The following is an 8804-nucleotide window of genomic DNA, read 5'->3' on the forward strand; positions in this document are numbered from 1 at the left end:
CCACCACCACCATCTCTATCAGTCCTCTCCATACTGACACACTCCTCCTCTATCCCTCCCTCTTGGATATTTCTCTCTTTCTCTCTGCCTCTCCTTTTTCTCCCCTCCCACCTCTTCACACACACACACACATACACACACATGCACACGCCCCGGACTCCTTCCCACTTATTTTCCTCACGCGCCCTTACTATCCACTTTCACTGGAGGCCAGCTGCAATGAGCTCAGTATTTTTTTTTCTTCCTCCCTCTTCTTTTACTTTTCGTTCGCTCCTTTGCTTTCGGTTATGCCTTCATGCACGGAGAGGCACCACCACTCAGACGCTTCACCCTCACTATGTGTTGGCGCCCCTGAAAAACAGAGGCCGTGGATTGTCCACGCATTTGACTGCATGCCACAAACCGCTTGTCCTTTCCTGTCAACAACAACAACAACAAAAAAATATCCGCCTTTTTTCTTTTTGAGGAACTCGTCCACTGTTCAGAAAGCTTTTTTTTTTAAGTCCTGTTCGCATTCAGAAGTGGAAGCTGAGAGTTGGGGGATTGTGTCCGATGCATGGACGTTCGAAAGAGATAGGGACAAAAAAAATGAGGGGGAAACGGAGAGCATGTTCTGCGGCATGAAAGACAGGAAAAAGAAAGAGAAGAGTGATAGGGAAAGAGTAGCACGGGCAAGAAAAACAGGAGGAAGAGAAGAGAAGGACCAGCTGTGAAGACCCAAAAAGGAGAGGCAGCTGGATAAGAATAGCTAAAAATTGCAGAAAAAAAAGCAAGAAACTAGACTTCTTCTCAAACTCAGACTTGCACTTTTTAGCCCCCCTTCGATTTTTTGCTTCCGAACAAGATTTTTAGTCCCTCCTGCAGTCCGTCTTCTCATTCATTTGTGAGTATACACCCTGTACCTTTTCTGTTGCCTTTCCCTCCTTCCTGAAGACATTCTCCCCCCACCCTCCACCTCCACCTTCACTTTATTTTCAACTCCTCTAGTTTTGTTCTCCCCTTTAAAAATGTGTTCCCTGTAGGTTGTTAATCCCCCCCATCCTGTTCGTCTATCCCATCTCACGCTCCAGTTCTCACCCTCTTTCACTGTCTCCCTCTAATTCCTCTTTCATCTCTTCTGTATCTTGAGTTATCGCTGTTCTCTTTGCCTCTCCTTCAAGGATTACCTCTGCTCACATTTTTGATGAAGGCTCTGGAAAAGGATCACTGAATACACCCAGGTCTGGAGGGGGGCCCCATGAACGGGGTGGCTAGAACACGGAGGAGGCAGGGTATGTGCATTTCTATCAGTCATGTGTATTTTTTGTGTCTCTGCATGTGTGTGTTAATATGCTGGGGTGTGATTTAGAGTTAATGGAGCCGGCGGTGGTCCCTCCCTCTGACGCATGCGTGGATTTGCAAAATCATKGCTTATATTTTGGGATTTTTTTTTGTGCCGTGCACTTGAATTCGAGCTGCACTATGAATAAATGTGAGCTGTGAAAAAAAAGGCACAAGGTAGAGGCGAATACACTCCGAATATTGCCGTAGAATTGCATCATTCCTCGTGTACTCTTCCTTTTTTTTTCCTTCCACCCTTTTTCATTTGTTCATCCGGGTATTCCCAAATCCGTCTGCCATTAATTTGAACCTACACGTGTGGTTCGCCATGATCAGAAGTTAAAGATGAATTTCTTCCAGGTTGTCGACAGAGTAACCAGCTGAAAACTTATTTAGTTCGTTATATAATGTTGTCAGGATTTTTTTGTTTGTTTTTGAAGAAACGAAGACAGAAGATTCCGAGTACTTAAGTACACATTTGCAAATAAAGCCATGTCGACAGTAATGAATGTTATGAATTCATTATTATAGAACAAATGTGGTCTGGATAACGCAGAGCAGTGCAGACATTTGATATATAACACAAGCCTGCAGCTCATTCTGTGTAATGAACATCAAAAATACCCATTTCACTCACTCAGCCTCAGAAACCTCATCTTTTATCCCTCGTGTATTTTTTTTTATCTCGTCTGTTATAGATCTCACAGATCTTCCTCTGCTTTTTATTTACATGGTTGTTACTCACTTGTCACAGTCATTACCTACAGGATCGTTATCTATAATTGTTCTGAGGGGAGCACGTAGGAATGTGTTCTCCGTTGAGGTTATTAATATCTCTGTAACACTTTCAGACGGTTCTGTTGATCAAACGTGGTTTTAAAAGTCGTACAAAAAAAAAAACAACCAAATTTGCCAAAGTCGTTTTAATTAAAAACTGTCGAGGCATTTTTGTGTAGAAGAGACAGAAAAAAAGCCACTGGCCCAGATTAAAAGTAATTGTCAAATGTAAGCTGATTCAGTTCAAATGTACTGATTTAATTATTATACAACAAAATGACCTTCATGGGCAGACGGCATCACTGCAATCTGTGATTAAGCCATGGGGGGAGAAAGCTTTTGTTTGATAGGGTCCCTGGGTCAACCTTTTAATGATCTCCACAAATGCTCTCCATAAAAGTAGAGAGGAAGTTTTCTTTTTAAACCAAAATCTTGCTGAAACCAAAGCATCTGCTCACGTCAGCAAAACTTAAAAAGAGGGTCAGAGAGATGAACCGCCCTCGATTTACTCAACCCGTTATATTAGACGTTTTGTTCCATTTCTTTACATCTCCAGCCCCTTTTTGATTCAACTCCTGGGAGGGTTTGATAATTATACTAGTGTGGTGGGACCCCCAGGTTATGAAATGTTGCTCAGACCAGCCTGGTGTTATGTAATCTTACATAACCGAGGCGGCAGCTCAGCAGGCTCGTGATCGYAGGCTCTGGAGGAGAAGCTATATGGGTCTGCTTATGGTATGAACTCACTGGCAGGGTCAACGCTCTCATGAATACCTGGCACTTAAAGGGGAAGAGACTCCAACTGCAAAAAAAAAAAAAAAGACGTTGCAGCATCTGCACAAGAGATTTCAAGACTCATCTGGTAATGTTTAAGCTTAAGACTGGCTGTCTTAATTATTTACATAATCAAGATACGTCTCTGCACATTTCCCATGTTTCTATACCAGCTCTCTACGAGGCTTGTGTGTTTCTCATTTATAATTGATGACATTCAACCGCAGCATACATTAATGGATTGAACAGACTTCAGGAATTCCCATGCAATCTGCCGTCGTGCGTAGCAGGTTTGAATTTGTGCTGATAAATTTGTCTCTAAGGCCTAGCGTGATAAACTCACGTGTGTAGCAGTAAATAAAAACAGGGCAGTAAAGTGTCTGTTAGGGTATGGAAAAGCTGTAGTTGGCGAGGAATTACAAAAGTACTTAATAATAGCAGTCGCGGTAGAATAAAAAAAAAAACACAATAAATGCTGATTTGGATTTATTAGGCATCGTGTTTTGTTATATTACAAGTATCGCTTATTTTATTTGAAATTTAAATTAAATTAGGGTTATTGTTCACAATACAATCACATTATCATGTTTTGTAATTTATAGAACATAGTAGTGTGATTGCATTTCACCAGTATTTGTTCAATATGTCTTTGTTTTTAGATGGAGACTCACAGCCAGGATTTAAGCCTCGATTTCCTGCCGATAAGGTAAGGATACGTTATTTACCTTTTTTTTTGTTAAATGGTGTAAAATTAGAAACAGGATGTACATTTTTTTGTTCTTAAAATAAGAGTTTGCTTTTAAAAAGGTTTACGTAAAATCAAGTTACTTCTTTCCAATAGCACTCAGCAGATAGGAGCACTTGGTCAGCCATTTCAGTCTGCGGCCCGATCGAAATGTCAGTGCTCCATCAGTATAATTGAATTACTCGTCCCTGAGTCATTCTGTCACGATTAACCTAACAGATATGTAAGTTATAACCATTTGGCCACTCTGAACAAAACAAACAAACAAAATCTTTCATTCTCTTAGCATGCCTGTTTGTTTCAGTTTTGTAAAACAAACTGTATGACTTATGTTAGTTAGCAACGAGTGGAAAGGTCATCAGGTGGTCATGTCCTGATTATCAGATGCTGTTGAAAAGTGAGAGTCTGTGGGCATAAAGACGGTCCTGTAGTTTTGCCTTGAAGCTAGCTTTGGAGATGCCTCACATTACATTTCTGTCTTTGTGCTGATGTCACCCCCATGCCCCCAGACCAGCAGCACCAGAATAAGAGCTACATTCTGCCTCTCCCGTACAATAGAGCCCTTCTTGCCCTGAAATTTTCACAATGTTTGTGTGCACACAGCTCTCTGCAGACGGCCGAGGCTGTAGACACAGAGCCGTGCGATTCACCTGATATTTCAAATATTGTAGAAATGTTTGTTCAGAGATTTGAAGAACTTTGCCTCCACTTTCATAAAAATGCTCTGTAAATACGCTGCAGGTCGGGTTGCTAGAATTTCAGATACATTTCTCTGCGCCCACTCAAAATGTTACTGTTGGCTATTAAATGTGCATTTATTCCAGACTGTTAAAGTGATTCATTTACGGGTCAGCGACAGAGAAATCAATAGAGTTCAGTGTGATGGTGTAGCATGGGTTAATGTCTGATAACAGGAAGAATGTGTCCTGGTCAACAGGGAGAAATTTCTCGGTCTTTTGCGACTAGGTCACTGCACTGACAAGAGTCTGCCACCTATTTTAGCATGCACAGTGCTTACCCTCCCATTCTGTCTCTACTTTTTCCTCTGATTTGCTGCAAGTCTTTCTTCTCCTTCTTTCTGTTGCGTTTCATCACTCCATCTTTTGTTCTCACTGCTTGCTCGTTGTCTCTGTGTCTGGTGTCCCTTTTAGTTAGTCTGTCTACTTCGCTGTCCTACTTTGCCTCATGTTTTCTTTTTTTTTTGTTCCTTTCTTCCCCTTATTCGCTCTTGTTGCTTGTATATTATTTAGCAATTCTACTGTTTATGCACAAGACGTCATTATTGTGTCTCAGTTTGGTTTATCCAGTCCAGAATCTTTCACCTTCAATTTGTTTTTCCAGTTTTCCTCACCTTCTGTCTTTTTTTTTCTGTGGCATATTGAGTTCAGTGCTGCAGGTGCTTTCAGGGAGGACATACCAGGAGTGCAGGGGAGTGGGAACAAAAATCCCAGTGTGCTTGTTATTAATGCAGCACAGTAACATATAGAAGATTGAATTCTGGTCATGTATGATTTATACAGTGTGTTCCCACACTGAGGTCTGTCACAGCGGCTCTCTGTATCCCTGAGTGGAGGAGTTAGCAGAATTTCACCTCCTCGACGGCTGGCAGCAGCAGTGACAGACAGACCCTCAGGTTCAGAAGTGTTTCCGCTGACGGCAGATGAGGCGATTTGACACGGCCTCATCCTCACTCACATGCTCACTGACTGGAAGCACTTTTTCCCCTTCATTTTCACACAGATGTGCACAGTTTAATACTAGATACAGAATGCAAGCCACATCTGTATCTGTTTTTATATAATCTAGCAAAACACGTGACACTTTTATTAATTATTTACATTAGGATAATATCAAACCAGGACGTTTTAGACCCAAATTTAATCGTGTCAACAACGAGAACATAATAATCTACGATTTTTGACGATAATTCTTGAAAAGACTTTTAAAGTGATAGCTTAATGTTGCAAAAACAGCACAACAATGTGATTACTTGAACATTTCTGGCGTTCTGTTTCATTCATTGATTCAGTAGTCATTTTAAAATTATTCAGCGCAGCAGTTTGAAGGCTCCAGCTCTGTAATTATGTGGTGAGCATTTCATCTGCTTCTGAAATTATTTATTGCTAAACCAATGAACTAACAAATCGTGATAAAAATTTTTAATAAAATAATCACAATAACAATAATTTCGGTGTTAACTGAATGTAAAACTATAGATCTATTTAAAGCAACATTTAGAGCTATTTAGATATCATTTCACTCCTTTGTGTGTTATTTGGGCTCACAGGATCCACCTAAAGCCCCGATGGTYTCAGACAGTGAGAGGAGGTGAGACGTGACTAATGATGTCACAGACAGCATCGTGCCGTTTTAGTTGCCCCCCTGACCCGGCTTTAGGGTGGCGGCAGCGGCGCTCAAGCACCCGTGGGTAACACACGCCAAACCACATTAGAGGCAGGGAGACGGAGGGAAGCGAGGAGAGAACACACACAACACAGCTCAGGGGGACGGAAAGAGACAAACAACGAGACGGAGAGAAAGAGAGACAGACGGGTGGGGTGGAGGGGGGGTCAGATTTAACAGCAGAGAAAGCTAGAAAAGCTGAGAGACATGGCAGTGTGCCTCTCCGTCATTTTTGTTTCTTTTTTCGGCAGACTGTCTGCTCGGAGTTGATGTTTTACATCACTGCCTCAGGTTTTTCTCACTGTTTGTCTCACACTCGCTCTGTGAGCTTCTCCATTTTTATTCTCCATGTACGTTAGGATAAATAATGCAGCTTTAAGGAGTCAAATATTTTATTACTACCATCATTTTATTTTTACCTACTTATTTCAGCTTGGTTACAATATGTGAAAAGAATGTGATAATTTTTTCTCTGCTGACAAATGTTTTTTTTCTAACAGATAAGGCGAAAACCGCCCAACTGAGACATCTATTTATGTAATTCTTGGCCTGTATATCTGCATCACACCTCTCTCTCTCTTTCTGATCATGTTCCCTTTCACGTTCTGTCTTAGTAAAAAAAATTATAATATATAATCAACAAATGAATTAAAAAATTTAAATAGTTTTTTTTTATTTTCTTCCTGTTACTCACAGCCTGACTGCCTTTTTCTGGACCCATGACAAAAAGGGTTTATCTTTAGTTTCTCGCTCACACGCTTATTTAATCTTATTTATATCCATGGCCACTGTCTGTCAGCTTTATTCACCGAGTGAGATTGCCAAAGGTGAAAATGATGGTGAGTTCAACAAGGGCGAAATGTGTGACAGTGATGCAGTCGAAGAGCTGCTGAGCTCAGACACCATTCCTCTTGCAAGACTGATATATCGACTCAGAAGTTGCTCCTGAGCCCATTAAGAGATAAAAAAAATACAGTTTATGCTTATCCATATGGAGCAGGAGTTTCATTAGTTTACAAACATACTGAAATACAAGAACATGTCTACTTTTATGAAATTAATTGATAAAAAAAATGTTTGAAATTGATTAATTGTTTTGACCATTTAGAGTTACACAGACAAAAGGTGCTATAAATGTATAAATATTTTAGAAATAAAAAAAATGTATCGTGACTTAATTAAAAAATTTATGAATAGTAAAAAATCAATATCTTCACAAAACATCCCCATTCAGCTTCCACTCATGCATTTGAGTCCAGGCCCCAGAAGGGTAAAAATATAAAATCCTATTCATCTCAAGACCCAGGGAACCTTGAGCTTAAAGTAGAGAGTGCTTGTTCACAGCACTCAGCCCCCATGTGTTTGTTTTCACTTTAAAGTCACATTATGTTCTGACTCCCAAATGGTTCTTGAAGATTTAATGTCGGAGCCTGAAGATGAAACGATACACAAAACTGAGCAATCGTGTTTGCTATTTCAAGGTGACTCTCCAAAGCATCTCAGATATTTTCTCAGCGTTGGTTAAATTCACTTTCCAGCAAACAGATAAGTGAAATAACAAGAAAAGCACTGGATGAGTACAATTTGCTTCAAAAGCCTATTTCACAGTTTGTGATCCAGGAGTACAGCAGATTTTTCCTTCGTCCGTGCCTCAGTGCTTCAATAAGTCTTGTGAATAATTTTTTTTGTATTTGCTTTTGTATAATCCTTCTTTTAGATGTGTAGGTTAAAAATTAATTGTACCAAAAATATACCTACAGTGTATACAAACAATAAGAAAGACTTGTAAATCTGTGTGACAGGTAAAAAAACAAAGCAAAACATTTTAATCACAGTATATTTGTAATAAAAAAAAGAACTTAGAAGGTGATATCAGTATTTTTAACCAATATACTGTATATGTACTCTTACAGATTTTCACAATTATAAAAATTAACAGTTAAACTTTAGGCTCATGCTTAGTAGCCAAACAATACATTGACTTTGCATTAAGACCCCTATTCAGAGCTAAAACYTTTCGTAAAAAATACAATATAGCTATATTTCCTGATTTTGGTCTTCTTAGTTGTAATGCCTAATTCTAATTAAAAAAATCTGACCCTTATAACCAAAAGTATATAGATTTAGTGTTAAAAAATCAACAAAACCAAAGTTTATCACCTCTCATATCACGACACACCAAACTTCTGAAGTTTTCCCCTTTTTTACAGTCAGAACATGTTTTGTCTGTACAGGTTTGGCTGCAAATGTCAGCGAGTGGAAATTGAAAGGTCAGAATAAAATTGTTCCTGCTCCTCAAAATATATTTTCAGATTTAGAGAGAGAGAGAGAAATGTGGTATTTTGACAAGGAATGGAAGTAAATAGGTTCAAATTAACCCTAACAACCACTACTGCATGCAAACAGTAGAGGTGAGATCAAGTTCCTTTGACCACTGCAGGTCCTGTCTACAGTAAAAAATAGTACACTATGTAATAATATATAATTAAAATGCATTTAGAATAGTAAATATAAACTGAAACCTACAGTGTTATTAAGTTTTCATCTTTTTTTGGACTTTCCTTATTAATATACTGCAATACCGTGGGTAATTTCTCCAGCACTGTCGACTGAAGACCAGCACCGGTAATTCAGGATTATTGGTTTTGTCTCAAGTCCAAGGCCACTCTTGTGTCTTTGTTCTCCCCTCCACCTCCTTCAACCGTTCATTTTAACCATCGATGACCTCAAAACATTGAGGTTTTTGTTAGAAATGAGTTTCTTTTTTCCCCAAGTGTACGGTTAA

The sequence above is a fragment of the Austrofundulus limnaeus genome, unplaced genomic scaffold (genome assembly GCF_001266775.1).
Source record: "Austrofundulus limnaeus strain Quisiro unplaced genomic scaffold, Austrofundulus_limnaeus-1.0 Scaffold56, whole genome shotgun sequence".
Classification (NCBI taxonomy): Eukaryota; Metazoa; Chordata; class Actinopteri; order Cyprinodontiformes; family Rivulidae; genus Austrofundulus; species Austrofundulus limnaeus.